The sequence below is a fragment of the Schistocerca nitens genome, chromosome 1, assembly GCF_023898315.1.
Source record: "Schistocerca nitens isolate TAMUIC-IGC-003100 chromosome 1, iqSchNite1.1, whole genome shotgun sequence".
Taxonomy (NCBI): domain Eukaryota; kingdom Metazoa; phylum Arthropoda; class Insecta; order Orthoptera; family Acrididae; genus Schistocerca; species Schistocerca nitens.
This window is the reverse complement of record NC_064614.1, coordinates 923,757,877-923,784,803: the sequence shown is the minus strand read 5'-3', so window position 1 is coordinate 923,784,803 and position 26,927 is coordinate 923,757,877. Positions and strand designations below refer to the sequence as shown.

Below are 26,927 nucleotides of genomic sequence, written 5' to 3'. Positions count from 1 at the left end.
CTAGGGATGGTGTTATCCTCCTTTCCACCAAAAATGCTTCGCCGCATGTTGTGGTACCTGCGTCTTTGCATGCTTTGGTCTTGCGCCTCCTTCACCAAGGGCACTGGGGTGTCTCTCGCACAAAATCTCTGTCGTGCCGTCATGTGTACTGGCCCGGCACCGACTCTGAAATCGCACACATGGTCACTGCCTGCGGCCCTTGTGCGTCACAGGCCGCCACCCCGAAGTCATCTTTGTCACTGTGGCCTTCGCCTGAGAAGCCCTGGGAGCGTATTCATGCTGACTTCACGGGACCTTTTTTATGTCTAACTTTCCTTTCATTGTCCGTTGCACGTCGCCTACCACTGCGGCAACCACCAATACTCAAGCTCGCATTTTCTCTTTGGAAGGCCTTCCCTCTACTCTTGTTACTGATAATGGTCCACAATTTGCCTCTTCCGATTTTGCAGATTTTTGTGCCCATCACGGCATCATGCATGTCACGGCCCCTCTGTTCCATCCACAGTCAGGTGAGGCTGAACGACTGGTCCGCACATTTAAGGCTCAGATGAGGAAACTCCTGACTTCTTCTGCTGCTGATGATGCACTTCTCCAATTTCTGGCTTCTTACCGTTTCACCCCCATGGGCGACCACATCCCAGCTGAGCTCTTACATGGCCGACAGCCCCGCACGCTACTTCATCTTCTGCGGCCTTCCACCTCATGGCCGCGGGTGCCTTCGCTTGGCCGGTTCACCACTGAAGACCTTGTGTGGGTACGGGGATATGGCAGGCGGCCAAAGTGGAGTCCTGCCCGCATCTTATGACACCATGGCCAATGCCTGTATGAAATCAAAACGGACACGGCTGTTGCAGTGTGTCATTCGGACCAGCTTCGGCCTCGTGTGCCGGCAACGCCTGTTCCGGATGCCGCTACACCACCTTCGGCTCTACCTGATGCTCGGGATACTGGAATCTCTCATTACTCACAACGCAGTCCTTTCACCATCATATCGGTGCCAGCACAAGAACTGACGCCACCAGGAGAAGTGCCCATGCAGGAACCAGATGACCATCATCTATCGGAGCAACTCTACTCGCCTCCTTCTCCTACGGATGCGGACACATTGTCCATGTCTCCTGTTATAACAACCAGACTTGCCGCAATGGGCAGATTGGTGCATGGGACCCCAGCAGGTTCGACCCCCACATCTCCTGTCATCTCGACCTGTTATCATCGGGGACACTTCCGTACGTACAGGAAGCCTCCTCCTCGAGACTTTACGGCCAGTCAAACAACACCTATGGACGTTAGCAATCTACAGGCCACCTCCATCAAGACCTGTGCAAAAACTTCAAAGGGGGGGAAAAGTGTTGTGACTCGCCAATCTTTCAAAGTGCCGCCACGCAGTTACGCGCGTCCTCTACATGTGGCGCTGTCTGCCAGCCATGCAGCAGCAGCGCCACCTAAGCGGCCAGCCATCCAGCGGTCACTAGACTCGGACTCAGTTATGATTTGACTGTTAAAGTATACACACGTCTTACTCTGTTTACTTGATCTGTGACTTTCATGTATTGCGTCTTCCTTGAAATATGTTTGTTCAATTTGAAGTGATAACAGCAGGACACTGGGAGAGGCAGTGTTAAATGGTAGCGAGGTCATGAGGTGTTACTGCATAGAGCGGCGGTTTCTCAGCGACAAGCAGGAAGCCAGGTGGAAATTTGGTAGGGCTGATTGGAAAGACAGCTGGAAATGACCAGTGACTTAGGAAGTTAGGTTATGGGCAATGGGGCTGACAAAGTATAAAAGACATTTTGTAGAAAGAAGTCAATGACAACTTGCTAAATAAGGATTCAGTAAAGCATACTACTGCGGCCTACTACTTTGCCAACTGAGATTCCTGTAAATACTTTCCTGACTGAATACACATTGTTCTACTAAATCCCGGTGAGCTGTGTATGGAAGATGTACATTTACCACTGAACAGCAACCAAATTAATTCACCAACAACTGATCTAGTTCTTGTTTTGTAGTGGTTTGACAAGCCAAACAGAAATTAGCTATTTTTGTTTTGTTTAACAACCACTATCCATTTTCTGTTATTGCCCTGAAGTGTTTGTATGTTACATATGGGTATTACAGTAATACTGTAAATTAGCTCTATAACTTTGCTTCCATTGTTTCGCAACAGATGGCAGTAGTGGCAAGTGGCAAGTGGTGGTGGTGGTGGTGGTGGTGGTGCAGGTGGTAGGTCACACGTGTCACACAATATGCCTGGGCATGTTTAAACATAACACAATCAAAATATTAGTCAATATGTGATTGCATCATAAAGTTATTCTTGATTGAATATATCAAATTATAATACCAATTCTCATCATTTGAGGGAAGTTTTAACTTTATGATTTAACATGAAGAAATCTACAATGCTCATAAAATGTATCATAAGGCCTGTCGTGAGGCATCTATTAATGAAAGAACATCCTGAGAAAGGTTTCAACCCTTCAAGAATGGTGATTTTGACGTTGAAGACAGAAGGTTCACAAGCAATTGATGTGTCTCAGCTGAGCACTTAAAGACAAACAGCCACAATGCAGTGACAGACATGAAAAGGTGATTTTGCGGAATGACAGTGCTACACCCCATTACACAAAACCAATCAAAACATGGTTGGAAATGTTGAAATGGGAAATCCTACCTTATCTGCTATATTCTCCCTTCGAAAACTATCTTTTTTATCAATGCCAGACAGCCCGGATGACGAGCCCCTCCAGTCACAAAATGAGTGCAAAATTGAATTGATTCACGGGTCTCCTCAGAAAGACACGCAGTTCTTCCACCACAGGATGTGTGTGCTGCCAGGAAGACAAGAGAAAAAAGTGGACAGCAACGGCCAATACTTTGAATTGTAAATTTTTTTCTAAGGTTTTCACAATAAAGCCTCAAACTTTGAGCAAAACAGTGGAAGCAAAGTTGTAGACCTAATAGAAAAATACATTTCTACTTTTATGATATTGTTGTGACTAGTGCCTCAACAAAATCTTAAAAATGTGATCCACAGCCACATGGCAATGGCGATGTACAAAAGTACAAGTCATGGGTAATGACCCCTCTGCATGGTACAAAGCAAAGGCTTAATCTTATATTAAAAAAGAAAGAAGTAATTCTACAGACTGGAATTTTGGATGTTTTAAGTTTGACTGTTTTGCATAAATGAATCATCAATTAAATATTTTATTGTCCAAGCAATAGCATCGACAATACTATTATTTTCAATTTTGCTGATTCAAATAAAATATCCAATAGGATGAGAAACAGAATTTATTCCATCAATAATAATTAGATCTAGATTATTATTAAAGATCGGGGCTGCACCCTTTCATTTCTGATTTCCAGAAGTAATAGGAGCTTCAAGATGAAATAACTGTTTAACACTAATAACATGACAAAAAATTGCCCCAACAATAGTATTATCTTATTGTATTCAACTAAGAACAATTTATGCACAGAAAGGGACGGTCCGAAGTCAAACTTAATAGACTTTAGTGAAGTGAAATGGAAATAAGATAAGGACGTGATCAGGTGACTTTTGGGTAGTAAAAATAGTATTATCAAAGATGCACCAGGTACTGATGACCTGTGGATTGGTAAGTGAGTCACTATGAGAAATCACAATACTAAACTTTTCTTCTCAACATTGAAAAATGGTAAGTAAATGCCCATCAACAACATACAAGTTTATAGGACTATGCCACAAATTGACAAAAAACAATGAGAATTAAAGGCACCTGGCTATGGCACAAGTTGACGACAAAAAATGAGAATGTACAAGCAACTGGTAAAAGATGTAAAAGAGAGGGTTAAAACTAACAACATTTGGTATTGTAAGTAGGGAAAACACGAGACAGTTACTGCTGTATGCTGAAAAAATGAGTTGATACAGGCTTCAAATGTTGGAAATGACTGAGATATATGTGAAGGTATCAACAAAATTACATCATGCCTAGATAATTATTTAGCAATGATATACTGGACTATATAGCCCACCAAAGTAAGATAAATATTATTATTAGAACCTTGCAGTGATGGTTAAAAGTCTGGAAATCAGGAAAATAAAGAGGAGATATTGTACGTGGAAGTGGGATACTGATAAATTGAAAAAATAACCAGATGACTTGGTAGTTTCTAAATCAGTGATCACTGTAGAAAATATTGTAGTTACTTTGGCAGAAGAGAATAATATATACCAGTAAGGAATATTTAAAAGTTTTAGCAGCCGATACCAGCACAGAAAAGACGGAAGGAAAAAATCATAGAATTGTTCCTGAAATAACCCAGCTTAACCAAAGAAGGAAACTGAGAGGGTATAATTGAAAGGTGAAACAGGAAATGCTGGGGACCAACCATCTGGACGAGAGAAGGATGTGAAGAAATAAAATATGGTAAGGTCATAGGAAAATTTGACATTGTACAGTTAAATAATAACTTAGTTAGAGGGAATAAGAAGTAAAATTACTAATCCATTAATAAAAAATGGGATACCTATTACATATGGAACAAGGGACATATTATTGGCCGGAGTGCACAAAAAAATCTACACAATGCAGGGAGTTGCCCCCTCAGTACCATAGATAGGAAGAAAAGATATGCAGGTGAGCTAGTGATGCAGCCAGAGTTTGACAGTGTGCTGAATGGTTTGAGTTCAAACAAAACAGCGGGAGGCATCTAGAGTTACTAAAATCTGTGCTCGGTGTAAGAATCATAAGCTTACTTCATTATAACTGAAACAAAAAAACATTCTCACCACCCTGCTGGGAAAGGTGGGGACAGTCTGACATTTTGTACTTACCAAATATTAGATTGAATAGGAAACAGATAAACTAGAGGAATAACGGAATAGGTATGGTATGGATGTCAGTTTGACAAAAGCAATACTGATCTTGCACTAATGGAAGAACTGATTAAGGCCACAATACCTTGGAGCAAGGGTGAGCAAATGTACTATCGCAGATGCATATGCCCATGGGTGCTGTCAGCCAACAGTTCCCCCTCCACCTTTCGCTCATTTGTTACCAACATGTGCACGGCAAGACAGGCCTGTTTACTTTGTATCATTAACGGTGGTGTTGAAGTCTCTTTGGGATTCATGGTAAGACAAAATTAGTGATAGGATAAATGGCTGATAACATAAATCAACTGAACATATACACTACAACCCACCATGGGAAGAAGATTACTATTTTATTAAAACACAAACGGGCCCTCAGGGTCTGTTTTGTAATGCTATTTTATCAGCCTGGGATAAGTACAATGTGAGTGACATTTTCGACTCCTTCATGAAAAATTTGTGATCACTCTGGATACTGAGGAAAGGAAGGAAAAACTTCTTGAGCTACAGAAAGAAGAGAGAAGTAAGTTCATATAGATACATGTCATTTCTTGAAAATATTACTATTATTTATAAACCATTATGTGGTTTTGCCCTTGAGTTTACATCTTCCTTGTAACGCATTTACAGGAACAGAACCATGTCATCCACAATGATAACGTAATGAGAGTGAGCAATCACATAGCTCATAAAATTGCTGAAACAACAAATCCCTGCAGTGAAGGAAAATTTTTTAAAGAGAACTTCTGTTATTTAAACAGTTCCTCTTTCATGGAGATCAGTTTGCATACGCATCGAAGGCATGGTAAATGACATGGAAACACAACTGAAAGATAAGACTAAAGATTTTTTTCTCTTTGGTTTTGGATAAAAGCACAGATGTTGCTCAGCTAGCTGTATCTGTGAGAGGTGTTGGTGCCGAGTTCAATATGCAGGCAGAACTGCTTGATTTAGTGTCAATGCACGATACCACTAAGGCTGATAACACATTTTCTTGCTTAGGAAACACTGTTGACAAATATTACCTATCCTGGGAAATACTTTATTCACTGCAAGAGGTAGAGCTCCTGCAATCATTAGTAAAAAATGTGGGGTCATTGCTTTTTCAAGCAAAAAGACAAAACAAGTTGGTATCCAGCAAGAAATGCCAGTGATTCACTGCATCCTATATCACATTAATCTGATGGCAAAATGTGCCAAAATAGGTAGTTTCATGGATTTTGTAGTAAAAATAGTTAATAAACTGAGGTAGCATGGTTTGGGACACGGTCAATTTAAATCCTCGCAAGTAGAGCTACAGTCTGATTATGTTGATATGCCATATTTTTGTGAAGTATGCTGGTTGTATGCAGGTGTTATTTCAGAACATTTTTGCAACTAGTGTAAAGACAAAGCATTATTCATGAACAAGAAAGGAACACCAGTAAAAGAGTTTGATGATCCCCAGTGAATATTAGATCTGGCATTTCTGACTGACCTTACAAAACACCAGAATGTCTTGAGTACAAATCTGCATGGTAAACATAAACTACCAAGTGAAGTTTTTGATACTGTTTTGAGTTTACAAGAAAATTGCTGCTGTGGATAAAGCACCATGTTGCACTAGTTATAAATTTAAAAAAAAATCTTGAAAAGGAAACAATGAGCGAAGATTTTGGTGAATTATTTATGGTGCTAGAGGCTGTTTAAAAAACTTCGATAGTATTTAAAGAAATAGTGTCCAATTTCACTTTTGCCAGCATTTTCAAAAATTTTAGAAAAGGTAATGTACAATCGGCTTTATAACCTTCTTATCACAAATAACATACTGTCAAAGGGGTTCTGACATTGAGAAGGCTATCTACACTTACAGTGAAAATGTACGAGGGTCACTCTAAAAGAAATGCACACTATTTTTTTTCAAAATCCATCTTTTATTCTACACGTTTAAAAGTTTTACAGTGTGTAGATACATCCTTTAGGGACAATATTTTTATTTCTCCACATAATTTCCATCCCTCTCAACTGCCTTACACCATCTTGGAACCAACGCCTGTATACCTGTACGGTAAAATTCTGGACCAACCTGTTGGAGCCACTGTTTGGCAGCGTGCACAAGGGAGTCATCATCTTTAAACCTTGTTCCACAAAGAGAGTCTTTCAGTTTCCCAAAGAGATGATAGTCACATGGAGCCAGGTCAGGACTGTAAGGCAGGTGTTTCAGTGCTGTCCATCCGAGTTTTGTGATCGCTTCCATGATTTTTTGACTGACATGTGGCCGTGCATTGTCGTGCAACAGCAAAAAATCCTGCTTTTGCTGATGTGGTCAAACACAACTCAGTTGAGCTTGAAGTTTCTTCAGTGTCATCACATATGCATCATAATTTATGGTGGTTCCACTTGGCATGATGTCCACAAGCAAGAGTCCTTTGGAATCGAAAAACACCGTAACGATAACTTTTCCAGCAGAAGGTGTGGTTTTGAATTTTTTTTCCTTGGATGAATTTGCATGATGCCACTCCATTGATTGCCTCTTTGTCTCTGGTGAAAAATGATGGAGCCATGTTTCATCACCTGTCACAACTCTTCCAAGAAATTCATCTCCACCATTCTCGTACTGTTACAAAAGTTTGCTGCATACCGTTTCTCTTATTTCTTTGTGAGTGTTGTGTACATAGTTCCACGTAGTCAGCGCGTACACAACTTTCCCAATAGAGTGCGCCCCGCTAAGCACAACAGCGCAGGCGCAGCGCTCGTCCCTCTCCGCTCTATGAGATGTCGCTGCCATAAAGACGGACAAAATTCTGCTTCCGCCAATCCGGGTATTAATATATAATGCAGCCAATGAGATTGTTGCTAATGTATAACCTTTTCTCCTCGCGGATCACACTCGCACAGTGATACCTGAACGCTCGAGGTATTATAACGAGTGTACAGACCTCCTATTAGTCAGTCTGCATTAGTCTGCATTTGTCTGTAGTCAAGTTTCAGTCTGCGCCTAATAAGATTATCATATTCCTGTACATAGCCATGAAGATAAATGAATAGACACTTTATCAAGTATCAGAGATATGTGAGAATAAGATTAACGTACCAAGACCACAGGAACTTCAGATTGTCAATTGTAAATAGCATCCAGAATCAAGTTAAGTAAGGTTTACGATTCTTATTATTTTAATAAATGTGTGTGAAAATTAATCAAGTTCTGTTTAAAGTTGGTCACCGTCAATCTGCTACTCTAAGCGTGCAAGTGGCATTTCTATCGTCTGACCTAACGGCAGAAGATAAACACGCCACGATAAGACGACGAGACATATTGCTGACACTCGCCTACTTCGCTAGAGCGACAAGTCAAATAATCTGATGGTGTGTGTACTGAATGTCTTACAGTACGCACACTACATTGGCGACGAGATACTAAGGAAACAGATGATTTCAGCACAATTACGGATGACCACGTGTGAGCCTGAAATAAAATAGAATTACAGTGGACTTCGGGTAGCTACATACTTGCTGTTAACCCGCTCTCTTGCAGCTAAAACATCATTATTGCAGTAATCTAGTCGCACCTGGAATTTTCAGATAACCATGGACCTCACGGCACAGATCGTAAATCTCATGGCACAAATACAACAGACGCAACAGGCGTTGCTTACAAGAGTGGAACGTTTGGAGTCGCAGCCTGCCGTAGCGTCTCCGCTACAAATTAAACTTCCGCCACCACCTTTCGCAGTTTACAACAGCAAGGAAGAAGCGTGGCTGGACTATGCAGCACGCCTGGAACAGCACTTCCTCACACACCAGATATCAGGTGATATAGAAAAAAGATCTTAATTTTTGGCAAATTGCGGTGCAGCTATCTACAACATTCTCTTAAAACTCAGTCCGACTTGTGAACCTACAAATTTGTCATTCCCAGCTATTAAAGACTTGCTTGAAAAATACTTCGACAAGCAAACACATGTCGCTGCTGCAAAGGCATAAATTTTACTTATGCAAGAAAAAGGCACAGCAGACATACACGGAATGGATTACACAGTTGCAAGGATTGACTAGGAACTACAAATTTATTTGTGAAAACGAAAAGTGTAAAAAGTCCTATGCCAATTCTTTAACAAGTGATATGCTCATAATGCATTCATCAGATGAGAAATTAAGGAAAGAGCTCCTTAGTTTAATCAATGTGTCCTTGCAAGATTGTTTACCAATCATTCGAGCACACGAACAAAGCCAAGCTTCTGTGATTGTGGTACAAGATGACAGCTGTGACGTGTTCGCAACACAGGCACGCGACACGGGGCAATGCGTCCCGCGTACCCAAGACCATAAGCAGAACAGCATGGCTAGGCTCATGCAATCTAAGAACAGATCACACACCCAAACTAACAGACTAAAGTTGAAATCATGTCTTAAACGTGAAATCAATCATCACAGAGACAATTGTTACTATCGTAACGCACATTGTGGCTTTTGCAAACGAAAAGGGCACAAATCAGAAGTGTGTAATAAGAAAAGTGTACAGTCTAGAAATAAGTTTAGCAATAAGAAAGTACTTAATTTTAAGAAGTATACCTCCAATGCGTGTGACGATATGAATAGGCAAGACTATATTCAGGTTTCAAAAGTTAAACATAAAGTTAATACTATTGTACAAAATAGGAACAAATCTTTGTATGTCACATTACTGGTGAGCAAAATACCTATCAAATTCCAGATTGACACAGGATCGTCGATCTCTATCATAAATCTGCACGTGCATAAATGACTAGGTTCTCATAAATTGCAGCATTTTGACAGCTCACTGTACAGCTACAGTAATGAACAAATTCCAGTCAAAGGTGCACTGACGACGGAAGTAACTTACAAACATGTGAATGTATGCTTTCCCGGCATATACAGCTGGCGAAGAGTTCTCGGGCTTCCAGCCGGCTGGAAGCCCGAGAACTCTTCACCAACTTACAAACAGTTTACCAAGACAGCTACTTTAGCAGTAGTTAACACCCATAAGGCATCAAACTTGCTGGGTCTGGATCTCTTTAACGAATTAGGCTTCACTATCCATGAAGCGAAACAGGTCACACATGAAGTTCTCAAAGGAAAATTAAAAACAGTGTTGCAGAAGTACGAAGATATTTTTTCCTCCGCGACAGGCAGTGTAACTGATTACCAGGCACACATTACGCTGACACCGAATGCAGTGCCGAAGTTTTGCAAAGTTAGAACTGTACCTTACGCAATGAAAGAATGCGTAAAACAAGAACTTGATCGTTTAGAAGGCAATGGTATTATCGAACCAGTCACATGTAGCGCCTGGGCAACACCAATCGTTGTCATAGAAAAGCCAAATGGATCATTACGTATCTGTGGAGATTTCAAGAATACTGTCAATTCACAGTGCATTATAGATACATACCCGATTCTGAAACCGGAAGAACTGATGTATAACTTAGCAGGGGGTGTGTATTTCGCCAAACTGGATTTAAAGGAAGCATATCTGCAGATCCCTTTAGACAAAGATACACATAAGATTACGGTAATAAATACTCCATTTGGATTGTACAGATACAAGCTCTTACCATTTGGTATCGCAAGTGCACCAAGCATCTTTCAACGTTACTTGGAACAATTACTTAGAAACTGTCCTAACGCAGTTAACAATCTTGATGACATAATCGTCTCGGGAAAATCTCCACAAGATTTACTAGATAACCTGGAAGAACTGTTCAAGGTACTCAGAAAGGCCAATCTCAGGTGCAACAAGGACAAATGTATATTTTTTGTCAAGAAAATTCAGTATTTAGGACATATATTGTCAAATAACAGAATCAGTCCGACACCACAGCATATAGAAGCAATACAGAAATTGCCAGCTCCAAAAGACTTAAAGCAACTAAGAGCTTTATTAGGCCAAATTAATTATTACCAGAAATTCATACCGAAAGCAGCTGAAATTTCTGAACAGTTGCACAGATTGCTTCGCAAAGGAGTCGCGTGGAATTGGTCCAAAGAATGCCAGCGCACATTCAACTAACTGAAACACAGTTTAGTAGACGTCAAATGTCTTATGACATATGACCCGCAAAAGTTGATCACTATTGCGGTGGACTCGTCAGATTACGGAATCGGTGCAGTCATGTCCCATAAACATCAAGGAATTGAACGACCGATTGCATACGCATCGAAAACATTAAACTCAAGTCAACGAAACTATAGCCAAGTAGAAAAAGAGGCACTAGCGACTATCTTTGCAGTGAAGAAGTTACATGACTACATATACAGACGAAAATTTATTCTCCTCACAGACCATAAGCCATTGGTGACAATATTCGGCCCACATAATTGTGTATCCCCTAAGACAGCACAGCGTTTACGACATTGGGCATTGCTACTATCTACTTACAACTACGAGATCTTATATAGATCGACGGCAAAACATGCCAACGCCGATGTACTTTAACGTCTACCGGCGGGTCAAGATGAACATTTTGACAAACCAGAGGATGTATATTTTCAGATAGACGTAATCAGTGAGGACGTAGTGGAAAATTTCCCCGTCAATGGCACCTTAATAGCTAAGTTAGTGCCCAAAGAGCCAGTGTTATCAAAGATAAAGCAGTATATTCTTACGGAATGGCCAACCGATAAGAACATGTTAGCTCAGCCTGAAGTGAAATCTTATTGGAACATGAGACATGCTCTCACAGTGCACAAAGGCGTCATATTAGTTCACAGTGAAACGGGAAAAACAAGAGTAGTTATACCCAAAGTTCTCAGGAATAAAGTGTTAAAAATGTTACACCAATGTCATCGGGGCATAGTACGCACAAAATGCATGGCCAGAGAACATTGCTACTGGAAGAACATTGACAAAGATAATGAAACAATGCTTTCTAACTGTAAATTATGTCAGACGCATCAATCAGCTCCGCCAAGACAATATTTTCCATGGCCACAGGCAACAGAACCTTGGTCAAGATTGCATATTGACTATGCAGGTCCTTTTCTTGGAACTTCTTGGTTAATTGTCATTGATGCATTTTCAAAATTCCCTTTTGTACTACAAATGCGTACAACTTCTTCAGCGACAACAATTCACGCGTTGTCAAAGATCTTTTCAATTGAAGGATTGCCTCAAACCATAGTGACCGATAATGGCACACAATTTACGTCGCAAAAATTCCAGTCATTCTGTCAGATGAACGGAATTGCACATTACAGTACGACACCATTTCACCCTGAGGCTAATGGACTCGCCGAACGATTCGTACGGACGTTCAAGGCACACATGACAAAGTTGGTACAAAGTTGGTGCAACAGTACAACAAAATTAATTTTTCTGTCACAATACAGAGCTACTCTGCACGAGGCACAGTCACCAGCAGAAAAACTGCATGGACGACAACACAGGAGTTTGATGTCTATCCTAAAACCCACAATGCATCCCGAAAACGATCAACGACCGTCGAAAGGACGACGATTCCACGTAAACGACGAAGTCCTCATAACTGTCTACAGTCGAGGAAAGAGTACTTGGGCACAAGGAATCATTGTAGAATGCATTGGCAATGTCATGTATAGAATAAGAACGCAAAGCGGCATAGTTATTCGCCATACTAATCAATTATGGCAGCGCAGACGGCAGTCACATGTAGGCAGAACTCCTAGGCTGTTTCATTTTGCAGACTCAGAAGCCGATGTCAACCCCGAGCAGCTTGCAGGATTCCAGACTCCATCACCGGCAGCCGCCGCCGCCGCAGCCAACGCAGACACTGCCGCCGACGCTGATGTAGCACCTTCATGGGCAGCCGACTACACCAGCCGTCCACACAGAAGATGGACGTCGAAGAAGAATTAGATTTAAGCTATGACCAATGTACCGATGTTCACATGCAATTACGTAACAAAATTTTTGCTTCTCCGGTTCCCTGTTCCGTAGGTTTTGAGTGGGTTTTCCTAGTGGACCGCGGGTGAATGCCACGGGGAGCAACATGTGTGCACCCACAGACATACGCACGCCGGAAGGCAAGGAAGCAGAAAAAAAGGCTTTTCAAGCACACTTCAAAAGCTTTTTTTCTTCCCCCGGAAGGGAGGGATGTTGTGTACATAGTTCCACGTAGTCAGTGCGTATACAACTTTCCCAATAGAGCGCGCCCCGCTAAGCACAACAGCGCAGGCGCAGCGCTCGTCCATCTCCGCTCTACGAGATGTCGCTGCCATAAAGACGGACAAAATTCTGCTTCCGCCGATCTGCGTATTAATATGTAATGCAGCCAATGAGATTACTGCTAATGTAGAACCTTTTCTCCTCACGGTTCACACTCGCACAGTGATACCTGAATGCTCGAGGTATTATAACGAGTGTACAGACCTCCGATTAGTCATTCTGCATTAGTCCGCATTTGTCTGTAGTCAAGTTTCAGTCTGCGCCTAATAAGATTATCATATTCCTGTGCATAGCCATGAAGATAAATGAATAGACACTTTGTCAAGTATCAGAGATATGTGAGAATAAGATTAACGTACCAAGACCAAAGGAACTTCAGATTGTCAATTGTAAATAGCATCCAGAATCAAGTTAAGTAAGGTTTACAATTCTTATTACACTCCTGGAAATGGAAAAAAGAACACATTGACACCGGTGTGTCAGATCCACCATACTTGCTCCGGACACTGCGAGAGGGCTGTACAAGCAATGATCACACGCACGGCACAGCGGACACACCAGGAACCGCGGTGTTGGCCGTCGAATGGCACTAGCTGCGCAGCATTTGTGCACCGCCGCCGTCAGTGTCAGCTAGTTTGCCGTGGCATACGGAGCTCCATCGCAGTCTTTAACACTGGTAGCATGCCACGACAGCATGGACGTGAACCGTATGTGCAGTTGACGGACTTTGAGCGAGGGCGTATAGTGGGCATGCGGGAGGCAGGGTGGACGTACCGCCGAATTGCTCAACACGTGGGGCGTGAGGTCTCCACAGTACATCGATGTTGTCGCCAGTGGTCGGCGGAAGGTGCACGTGCCCGTCGACCTGGGACCGGACCGCAGCGACGCACGGATGCACGCCAAGACCGTAGGATCCTACGCAGTGCCGTAGGGGACCGCACCGCCACTTCCCAGCAAATTAGGGACACTGTTGCTCCTGGGGTATCGGCGAGGACCATTCGCAACCGTCTCCATGAAGCTGGGCTACGGTCCCGCACACCGTTAGGCCGTCTTCCGCTCACGCCCCAACATCGTGCAGCCCGCCTCCAGTGGTGTCGCGACAGGCGTGAATGGAGGGACGAATGGAGACGTGTCGTCTTCAGCGATGAGAGTCGCTTCTGCCTTGGTGCCAATGATGGTCGTATGCGTGTTTGGCGCCGTGCAGGTGAGCGCCACAATCAGGACTGCATACGACCGAGGCACACAGGGCCAACACCCGGCATCATGGTGTGGGGAGCGATCTCCTACACTGGCCGTACACCACTGGTGATCGTCGAGGGGACACTGAATAGTGCACGGTACATCCAAACCGTCATCGAACCCATCGTTCTACCATTCCTAGACCGGCAAGGGAACTTGCTGTTCCAACAGGACAATGCACGTCCGCATGTATCCCGTGCCACCCAACATGCTCTAGAAGGTGTAAGTCAACTACCCTGGCCAGCAAGATCTCCGGATCTGTCCCCCATTGAGCATGTTTGGGACTGGATGAAGCGTCATCTCACGCGGTCTGCACGTCCAGCACGAACGCTGGTCCAACTGAGGCGCCAGGTGGAAATGGCATGGCAAGCCGTTCCACAGGACTACATCCAGCATCTCTACAATCGTCTCCATGGGAGAATAGCAGTTTGCATTGCTGCGAAAGGTGGATATACACTGTACTAGTGCCCACATTGTGCATGCTCTGTTGCCTGTGTCTATGTGCCTGTGGTTCTGTCAGTGTGATCATGTGATGTATCTGACCCCAGGAATGTGTCAATAAAGTTTCCCCTTCCTGGGACAATGAATTCACAGTGTTCTTATTTCAATTTCCAGGAGTGTATTTTAATAAATGTGTGTGAAAATTAATCAAGTTCTGTTTAAAGTTGGTCACCGTCAATCTGCTACTCTAAGCGTGCAAGTGGAATTTCTATTGTCTGACCTAACGACAGAAGATAAACACGCCACGATAAGACCACGCGGCATATTGCTGACACTCGCCAACTTCGCTAGAACGACAAGTGAAATAATCTGATGGCGTGTGTACCGAAGGTCTTACAGTACGTACACCACAGTGAGCCACTGTCAACATCCTGGGAACCCACCCGACACAAACCTTTTTTTTAACGCCAACACCTCCAGTATTCTGCAAACACTTCCTTCCCCTATCCCACCGTACTGTAACAATTCGTTCACTGTGATGAGCCTGTCAGCAGTCACCAATTCGTTAACTCCCTGCACATTGTCTGGAGTGGGTGCAGTACCAGGTCTGCCACTGCGAGGACAATCCTCAATATTGCCATGTCTGCTTTCATCATGTAACCTGCTTGCCCACCGACTAACTGTACAGCGATCGACAGCAGCATCTCCATTCACCTTTTTCAACCTCTTGTGGATGTTTCCCACTGTCTTGTTTTCACAGCCATCTTGAAGACATGCTGTGATGGTGTCACTCACGGGAACAGGTTAAACTAAGTTTGAAAACAAGCGGGAAGGATGTATCTACACACTGGAAAACTTTCACACATGCAGAATGAAAACTGTATTTTCACAAAAATAGTGTGCATTTCTTTTCGAGTGACCCTTGTACTTAATTCATTAGGGGGAAAAAAATGCTGGCAACTGGTGTATTTTGTGATCTGTCAAAGGCATCTGACTGTGAAAATCACAATATTCTTTTAAGTAAATTACAATATTATGGAGTAACAGCAAATGCTACAAAATTGTTCAAATCTTGTATCTCTCACAAGAAACAAAGCTTGTTACTAGGAAAGAGACATGTATTAAGCTATCAGGCATCATCCAACTGGGAACTAATTACATGTGGGGTCCCACAAGGTTCCATCTTAGGGCTCTTACTTTTCCTTGTGTATATCAATGACCTTTCATCAGTAACATTACCAGATGCCAAGTTTGTTTTGTTTGCCGATGATACAAACATTGCAGTAAACAGCAAATCAAGTGTAGTCTTAGAGAGATCCACTAATAAAATATTTGTGGACATTAATCACTGGTTCCTAGCCAATTCTTTGTCACTAAACTTTGAAAAAACACACCACATGCAGGTCAGAACTTGTAAGGGGTGTCCCACAAGTATATGCCTAACATATGATGACAAGCCGATAGAAGAAGTGGACAGTGTTAAATTCTCGGGATTACTGATTGATAATAAATTCAACTGGGAGGAGCACACCACAGAACAGCTGAAGTGTCTAAACAGCTCTCTATTTGCAATGTGAATTGTCATACATAGGGCATATAAAAATGAAAAATCTGGCGTACTATGCTTACTTTCACTTCATAATGTCATATGGGATTATTTTTTAGGGTAGTTCATCACGCCGAGCTAAAGTTTTCCAGGCACAAAAATGTGCAATAAGAGTTATATGCGGTGTAAACTCAAGAACATTCTGCAGAGGCCTGTTTAGGGAACTAGGGATACTAACTACTGCTTCCCAACATATTTATTCCTTAATGAAATTAGTCATTAAAAATATATCACTTTTTCAAACCAACAGCTCAATTCATGGAATCCATACTAGGAATAAGAATAATTTTCACAAGGATTTAAAGTCACTTACTCTTGTACAAAAGATGTGCATTATTCAGGAACACACATTTTCAATAACTTGACAGCAGCCATAAAAAGCTTAACAACCAACGAAATTCAGTTTACGAGAAGCATAAAGGATATATTGGTGGACAACTCCTTCTACCCCTTTGATTAATGTCTCAGTAGAACCAAGTGATTGTGTGTGTGTGTGTGTGTGTGTGTGTGTGTGTGTGTGTCAAGTACAATCTAACTTCTGCCACCATTTCAGACATTTCAGTAATGTGTTCATTGTAAATAAGTATTGTAGTAGTTCTATTATATGTTTATTACCTTATAAATTAAAAAAATTAAGTTTAAATTCAGTGCATTAATGCGATCTTAGTGTATGATTGTTGTAAAATGATCCTTTCATATAGTGTTCATTAAAATACAAATAGAAAAAGACAATCATTCCACATGGGACCCGTGGAAGGTACATTAGCTTATTTGTTTTAGTTGTAAATATTTGTCATGTATTATTGTTTTTCTGATATGTTCTACATCCTGGAGGACCTCTTCTCTATGAATCAAATGGAACGGAAGTAAATCTAATATATATTTAGTGATGTAAACTGATATGAACATGATTTTAATATTCTTGCAACTCCTCCAGCAGTGGAGGAATAAGTCTGCCTCCTGAAATTCACTTCGAGCTCATTGACTTTCAGTGTAGTTATGTGTTCAAGGAGAAGTTTCACATCTTACAAACTTTTTCTTTTGCAACTCAACACAGCATTCGAGTTCCATCTGCATGCTCTTGAGAGTGATGCTGTCAAATCTGTTCAAATCATCTCAGTGTGCGCGGCAACTGAGTTGATAGCAAATGACCAAAAGTTGGTCGTCATTTCACAGTTCTCCGTTTTACATGAATTCATTTATGAGGGGAACCTCATTTGTCCTTTGAAAGGAGGGAATTTTGGTATCTTCCCTAACGCTCTATCTACAGAGTATGTGATTGCTAACACCATCTGGATCCTTCCTTGAGAAAAAGCCAAGGACATACACAATAAAATCACCAGCATACTGTGTCAAGTAAAGACACAAACTTGCAATCTGAAAAGAGAAGAGTTACAAGCTCTCAAGAGCCCCAACACCAACAAGAGCATAATGGTTATGCCTGCCCAAAAGAGAAATCCTGTCCTTTTAATGAAGACTGAAGATGCATGAACTGTTAGTTCCAAAGACGTACTGAAAGCTAAGCGCAGATTCTATACACTGGATCACACGAAATTTGAATTGGTTACACACAGTATCTTCTGTCTTTGCAGACCTACAGAGGAACCTGCACAACACAGAAGACCTACTGCCTCGGCTGAATGGATTACCAAAATCCATAAATGTGGTGTACCACTACGACTGATTGCAAGCACACCTTGCTAACTGAATGTAAACCAGCAAAACACTTGGCGTCTCTGCTTTAGACACATGTCAGAAAGACCATCAAAAGCATAAAGAACTTGGGACATTTCATACAGAAGTTGAAGAAACTAAAATCTGGACCCAACAACAACCTAGTCAGCTATGGTGTTGTTTCTTTGTTCACCAAAGTGACACTCAGTGACTCTCTGGGACATGTTGTTGTTGTTGTTGTTGTTGTTGCGGTCTTCAGTCCTGAGACTGGTTTGATGCAGCTTTCCATGCTACTCTATCCTGTGCAAGCTTCTTCATCTTCCAGTACCTACTGCAACCTACATCCTTCTGAATCTGTTTAGTGTAGTCATCTCTTGGTCTCTCTATACGATTTTTACCCTCCACGCTGCCCTCCAATACTAAATTGGTGATCCCTTGATGCCTCAAAATGTGTCCTACCAACCGATCCCTTCTTCTAGTCAAGTTATGCCACAAACTCCTCTTCTCCCCAATCTTATTCAATACCTCCTCATTAGTTATGTGATCTAACCATCTAATCTTCAGCATTCTTCTGTAGCACCACATTTCGAAAGCTTCTATTCTCTTCTTGACCAAACTATTTATTGTCCATGTTTCACTTCCATACATGGCTACACTCCAAACAAATACTTTCAGAAACGACTTCCTGACACTTAAATCTACACTCAATGTTAACAAATTTCTCTTCTTCAGAAACGCTTTCCTTGCCATTGCCAGTCTACATTTTATATCCTCTCTACTTCGACCATTATCAGTTATTGTGCTCCCCAAATAGCAAAGCTCCTTTATTACTTTAAGTGTCTCATTTCCTAATCTAATTCCCGCAGCATCACCCGACTTAATTCGACTACATTCCATTATGCTCGTTTTGCTTTTGTTGATGTTCATCTTATATCCTCCTTTTAAGACACTGTCCATTCCATTCAACTGCTCTTCCAAGTCCTTTGCTGTCTCTGACAGAATTACAATGTCATTGGCGAACCCCATAGTTTTTATTTCTTCTCCATGGATTTTAATTCCTATACCGAATTTGTCTTTTGTTTCCTTTACTGCTTGCTCAATATACAGATTGAATAACATCGGGGAGAGGCTGCAACCCTGTCTCACTCCCTTCCCAACCACTGCTTCCCTTACATGCCCCTGGACTCTTATAACTGCCATCTGGTTTCTGTACAAATTGTAAATAGCCCTTCACTCCCTGTATTTTACCCCTGCCACCTTCAGAATTTGAAAGAGAGTATTCCAGTCGACATTGTCATAAGCTTTCTCTAAGTCTAGAAATGCTAGAAACATAGGTTTGCCTTTCCTTAATCTAGATTCTAAGATAAGTCTTAGGGTCAGTATTGCCTCATGTGTTCCAATATTTCTACGGAATCCAAACTGATCTTCCCCGAGGTCAGCTTCTACCAGTTTTTCCATTTGTCTGTAAAGGATTCGCATTAGTACTTTGCAGCTGTGACTTATTAAACTGATAGTTTGGTAATTTTCACATCTGTCAACACCTGCTGTCTTTGGGATTGGAATTATTACTGTATTTACTCAAATCCAAGCCGCACCTGAATAATGAGACTCGAAATCAAGGGAAAAAAAATTTCCCGAATCTAAGCCGCACCTGAAATTTGAGACTCGATATTCAAGGGGAGAGAAAAGTTTTAGGCCGCACCTCCAAATCGAAACAAAGTTGGTCCATTGTAATATGAGACACAATTTAGGTCGAATGAATGATGATACAGCTTCAGTAGTTTGGTTCGGGTCGTAAGCTTAGCAGTTAAGCTTTATCATGTAGCCACTGCCATGCGTCACGCGCTCCGTCCGTATTTATATGGGTACCCTTCCTTTTTCACGTGCTTCGTCTGGTTTGAATTGATTGATTATTTTTCTTTGATCCGATAAGTGCCGTTCTCTTTATTATAGGTGTTTACGTCACTCTAAGCTGAAAATCCATTACTGTACTGTGTCATGCATTATTTGTCACATTCTGATAATGAGTGTTTACGGCCTGTCGCCGCTCGCGGCATGGCTTGCTTTTGTGCACGCTACCGCCGCTTACAATTTAAAAAAAGAAGGAGAGGAATTGTCTCATAAGCGAAACAATGGCGAAAGACTGCTATTTGTTGTTACTTACACTGCTGCTTTTTTTTATAATGATCAACAAGAACCAAATAATAGACTGCGTATGACAGAAGATGCTCTGAACGAAAAGTTTAGCGAAAATTTTTCTCCGTTTGAAAATCTTTGCAGACGCCTCTTTAATTTCTGTGCAGAATGTAATGTACTAGAGCCATCTTAGATTTAAAAATCTAGTCAATTGCCGTGCTTCATTTCTGACTGTATTACTATTAGGCATAAGAATAATACGAATATAAACATGATATAATATGTATATTCTTCCGCGTTTGCTGTTGTCTCACTCTAGTTTCGTAGTTTATTAGGCAGACAGGATTTAAATGAGATAGCAGCAAACACGAAAGAATACATGGCAAAACGTTTATATTCGTATTATGCTTATGGTGAAGAGAATACTGAATGTGATTAACAATTCATAAAAGTTCCTATTAGCAACCATCTCTTCTCACAGGTAGGAAAATATTCAGAACGTAGAGTTGGCCATATTGACAAACATCCCAAACAGTCTTGCTAGTCGGATTTTCGTAGTACATTGAAATGCTGCGACAATCGAAGATGAACAATACAGAATTTGTATTTACTTCGTTGGATAATGTATGGAAATGCAGTGGTCGAACCTCGAGGCGGAGAAAACAGCTCGTCTTCCACCTTTTTTTTAAATATTTATTTACTGACGCAGAGGTTTTGGCGCCAGTATTTATCCTTGTGCCTGCAAAGCATGCCTGTGTAGCGCTACATATATTCGACGGCAGAAGTTAGTTGTGGTGGCACCTACCAACATTTTTCAGAACTTCCGCTTACTTTGCACTCGATTCTAAGCCGCAGGCGGTTTTTTGGATTACAAAAACCGGAAAAAAAGTGCGGCTTAGATTCGAGTAAATACGGTATATTCTTCTTGAAGTCTGGGGGTATTTCGCCTGTCTCATACATCTTGCTCACCAGATAGTAGAGTTTTGTCACGACTGGCTCTCCCAAGGCCGTCAGTAGTTCTAATGGAATGTTGTCTACTCCCGGGGCCTTGTTTCGACTCAGATCTTTCAGCGCTCTGTCAAACTCTTCACGTAGTATCATATCTCCCATTTCATCTTCATCTACATCCTCTTCCATTTCCATAATATTGTCCTCAAGTACATCGCCCTAGATTGGCCCTCTATATACTCCTTCCACCTTTCTGCTTTCCCTTCTTTGCTTAGAACTGGGTTTCCATCTGAGCTCTTCATATTCATACAAGTGGTTATCTTTTCTCCAAAGGTCTCTTTAATTTTTCTGTAGGCAATATCTATCTTACCCCTAGTGAGATAAGCCTCTACATCGTTACATTTGTCCTCTAGCCATCCCTGCTTAGCCATGTTGCACTTCCTGACGATCTCATTTTTGAGATGTTTGTATTCCTTTTTGCCTGCTTCATTTACTGCATTTTTATATTTTCTCCTTTCATCAATTAAATTCAATATTTCTTCTGTTACCCAAGGATTTCTACTAACCCTTGTCTTTTTACCTACTTGATCCTCTGCTGCCTTCACTACTTCATCCGTCAAAACTACCCATTCTTCTTCTACTGTATTTCTTTCCCCCATTCCTGTCAATTGTTCCCTTATTCTCTCCCTGAAACCCTGTACAACCTCTGGTTTAGTCAGTTTATCCAGGTCCCATCCCCTTAATTTCCCACCTTTTTGCAGTTTCTTCAGTTTTAGTCTACAATTCATAACCAATAGATTGTGGTCAGAGTCCACATCTGCCCCTGGAAATGTCTTACAATTTAAAACCTGGTTCCTAAATCTCTGTCTTACCATTATATAATCTACCTGAGACCTTCCAGTATCTCCAGGCTTCTTTCATGTATACAACCTTCTTTTATTATTCTTGAACCAAGTGTTAGCTATGATTAAGTTATGCTATGCTCTGTGCAAAATTCTACCAGGCAGCTTCCTCTGGGACATATCAATACCAATTCCCACAGGACATCACGAAGCTATTTCATACATGTTTTACCATGAGCTACTTTATGCGAAATGGCAATTTCTTCATGAGCATTCTGAAACACAGGTACTACATTAGAACCTTGTAAATATAAGGTGTAGTACAAGTACATCATCAGCATCTATGTTGGGTGGAGTCATGAAGAAGAAATGGTTGGTGGCTTCCTAAGAAACCTGAACAGTAACCATTCCAACATTAAATTTACTATGGAGGTAGCAAAAGGATTGACAGCTACCCATCTATATGTGCTGGTTATGAAGAATGGCAAGAACCTGGTGCACAACATGTATCAGGAACCAATACACATGGATTGATACTTGCACAAACTTTCATATTATCATACGCGCCAGAAGAAAGGTATGATTAATATTCTGACATAAGACAAATATGTGCCTGCAGCTCATCATATGTGAAATAGAACATCTTAAATGTGTTCTACAGAATGATGGGTACTCTACCAGTGGCACAAGAAGAGTCATGAAACCTAACACCCAGCCAGTAACATGTCACATGAAGAAATGTTAGCTTCCTGCCACAGTCTCCTGAGTGACAGACAGAATCAGTTGTTAATTGTACAAACATCGCATAAAGAGTAATTACAAACCAATCAAGAAGAGATCAGCAAAAGACAAAACAGATTCACTCACAATGTTTGGAGTATACTAAATACCATGAACTTGTGGAAAAGTGTATGCTCTCTATCAATACCAGGGTCACTGAACATAAACTGTATTGCAGGTTGGGACACAGTTGGAGAATCGGCAACAGCTGAAAACGTGCTGTGTGAGACAACCACACCAACCATAGAAACACCCCCCCCCCCCCCCCCCCCCACACACACACACAAAAGGAGCTGAGAAGCAGGTACTCACTGTGGTGAAATCTTATCATGTCTGTTTGTTCAGTGTAGCAACTGATATTCATAAACATGACAGTTTTAAAAGCAGGGAGGAAGTCTCTAACTAAACAGATTCTGGCTTCCCTTGCTGCAACAAATGACTGTTGAAGGTAACAAAGGGAGGAGACCCTCAGCTGGGGTGACAGGTACAGGCAATCTTAGACTGCAGGCTTGATTTCAGTCCACCACCAGCAATGGAGGATGATTCTATGTCAATTCCAGCCACTCACATTGACGAAATGTCAGAGAAATCATTCAGTAAAGGACAGCTAAAGATCACGAGATTAAAGGCAACATGCAATATCAATATGACAAGTGGCCATAAAAACCTCAACAATTTTGTAGCAGCTCACATGTTATCCATGCCACCGTAACCTATTTTGACCCAGAGGGTGTTCAGCTGTTGTTCTGGCCCACACTTCACCCACCGAAAACATCTCGTCATGGGTTGCCAAGACAACATCACTATGATAAACTCTGGAAAACAGTTGAATCAGCATGGAAAGACACATCTGTTTCTGTGATCAAGATCATTTAGACTCGATGAACAGCTGGGTCAGTGTCATTGTTGCCGCCAGAGGTGTTGTCTCTGTGCACTAAACTTCACACCATGTATGTTACCAAGTCCCCTACTATTTTAATCAGGTATTATTCCTACTGTACTGCATATGTGCAATGCACAATTTTGTTGTTTGTTATCCTTCTCAAATTTGGAATTTTAATGGTCAGCAGTGTAATTTAGGCATATTGTAGGGGCTGGTCATTTAAAAGAGAAAAAAGGAATGTATTGCAGACAAAGAAAAGCAAAGAGGAGACCATAAGTAAATAAGTAACTATAATGCTACAATTTCCACCAGCCAAGGAGCAATGCAGAAACCATGAACATAGTGAGAGAGACAGCTCATTGTATTACTAGAAATTTGATGGCTCATACCACCAACAGGTATACAAATAATGAAAAATGAAAAAAGGGTTACTATCAAATGCCAGTGGCAATTTGTGTATAATGTACTCCTACAATTAGATACTATCTCTCAATCACTCTAGTACTCTCTTAACGCACTGACCATATCTGAATTATGACACAGAATGTTAATGACAACACTGTTAGAGCAAAGCTTGAGATGCAAGGGGTGCAGTATTAACAGAGGGCAAAGACACAGAATGTTGGTGTGAAGAGTGAGCTCAAGAAATAAGTTCAGTTTCTAGATCATTAAGGAGAAGATGATCAAGAAAAAGAGCAAAATACTGTTGACAAACTCTCCATATTACAATCATATGAAATAAGTGATAATCATGAAAGAGGATGACAAGAATTAATGAAAGAGCTCATGAAAATACTGTGTTATGATCAACATTTTTCTAATGTTTTATTGAATTGTAGCTTGTCCACTCCTTACAGTCAACTTCTTGAAAATTACCAAGTAACATGGGAACTATTTTTCTCTATTCCTTAAGTGACAGAAAAAGAAAGTCTAGAACTAAACTAAAGAATAATGAGGTTAGGTAGCAAACTTGGGAATTCATGCAGTAATTTGTATAAGAAATTGACATTACAGATATATGTTCAATTTAAAGCAATTAACAATAATGAAGCTAAGAAATCAGTTCTTTATGAAATTCCTTACAGACATACATAACTTCTATACAGTTTTATAAATGTGTGTCTATACTTTCATATACAAATGATATTTGATTTTGCATTTGTTGGCTTATGAGAAAGCTTTTGACAGAGTTGACTGGAATACACTCTGGAATTCTGAAGTTATCAGGGAACAGAAGGTTAATTATAAGTTATAAAAAAACTGAACTAATTTGTGAACAACATATATACATGTGGCCCCTTGAGACACACGATAATACAATACATGATACTATACAGTATGGGATTTGGGGCATATTCACAATTTTATGTTAGAATGCCCAGTACTTATTTACATGGAATTTTTGTAGAGGTTTTCGGAGATTTTACTTCAATTTTTTCAGACTTCTAATACTTCTCCAATCCTATAGTGTATAACATTATGTATTGCATTATTGTGCATCTCCTGTAGGACCACTGATGATGGTCATGTAGCCTGATATCAGTCCAGCAAAAATAAAATAAACAAGCAGCCTTGTATTCATCAGCTGTACCAAGACTGCAGGACGCTGTGAATACAAAACTGAAGTAAGGTTGAAGGACACGGGAGTGTACTGCTTCCTTTGTGTTGTTCAACCTCTAGATTGTGCAAACAAGGAAAAATTTGGAAAAGGATCTATAGTTCAGGGAGAAGTAATAAAAATTGTACGATTTGCTATTCAGATTTAAATTCTATCAGTGATAGCAAAAGAATTAGGAAAACAAAAGGCATTGTGTTATCCGAGAAGCCAATGCCCCCCCCCCCTCTCCTCCTCACACTCACTCACTCACTCTCTCTCTCTCTCTCTCTCTCTCTCTCACACACACACACACACACACACATACACACACGCGCACACACACACACACACACACACACACACACACACACACACATACACACACTGATCTACTCAGAAATGACTTGCTAGGTACCTTTATTAGGACAGTGAGTACCACAGTACTCTAATCTAAGACTTCTTTGGTGGCTTGCATGCTATTCTTAACTAGCAACACCTACACTGTTAAAGGTAACAAATACGCTAGTGGGATTTATATGCTATAACCTCATTCAACATGGTATGTAAGTTTAAAATGTGTTGCTCTTTTCTCATGTGTCTGAAGAAATAGATATGATAGGTCTTCAGGGCCTGATTGTGGGGTTTCCACCAGAATTGTCTTGTGCCAAATCTACAGGATGAAAAGTTCAAACAACGCAAAATCTAGGACGGAATGTAACAATATTATGAAAAGAAAAGTTGCTACTCAGCATATAGCAGAAATGCTGGGTTGCAGATATGCACAATAATAAGTGGCGCGCGCGTGCGCGCGCACGCACCCACGCGCTCACACACACACACACACACACACACATTCTGTGTGTCTGTCATCTATTGTTGACAAATGCCTTACTGGTTGAAGGCTTTATTTGTGACAGTCTTTTTGTTGTGCCTATCTGCGACTCAGCATCTCCACTATATGGTGAGTAGCAACTTTCCTTTTCATAATACTGGATAAAAGGTTCAGTACTTTATTGGCATTCTTACAACATTCTGACAAGCTTTGCGTGCTTAAGTTAACCACATAAGAAGGTCATGTTCTTAAATGTTAATACCAACCCTTTGAGTCCCAAAAATAAAAAAATAAAAAATTTTAAAATTTTTCACAAAATTGACCTTTATCATCATAGTAACCAATTAATACAAAAATGAATAAGCAAAAAGTAAAAAAATCAAAGTTGTGCTGATTCACTTGGGACATACAGTTTTCAACCACTCATTATTTCGTGATACATATTTGAATGCTATTTTGCATTTTTCCTAGGCATAATTCCACATCTCAAAACTTCAATGAATCACATACCACAATCTCCACACCAAATGTTGCTCTGAATGTTGTGACTGCCACAATGAACTACATTCATAGAAGTACTTCAGTGCACCACTAGATATCTCTATCGCGCAATAGCATCAGTGGTTTCATGCCAAAAGCACTGATAATAATAATAATAATAATAATAATAATAATAATAATTATTATTATTATTATTATAACAACAATGCATTTAAATACATTAAAAACATGGTTTCAGGCAGAAAGCCCTGGTACTCAAAGGAGCAACTGACTGACTTCAAAATCTTATTGCGTTCAGGTAACTTTGTATGGATTTCACCCTTTTTGGCTCCACAGTGGGGAAAAAAGGTCTTGTATTACAATATAAAAGGAGGGTAACAAGAGCATCAAGTGAACACTATTACTTTATGAATCAGCAATGTAGAAATCAAGAGCAAA

The 26,927-nt window shown here is 40.8% G+C and overlaps 1 protein-coding gene across 2 annotated transcripts in view; it reads right to left on the bottom strand.

Moving 5' to 3' along the window:
* LOC126192829 (JNK1/MAPK8-associated membrane protein-like) overlaps window positions 1–26,927 on the bottom strand; it is a 126,245-nt gene that overhangs the window by 13,319 nt on the left and 85,999 nt on the right. The gene's annotated exons all lie outside the window — the stretch shown is intronic.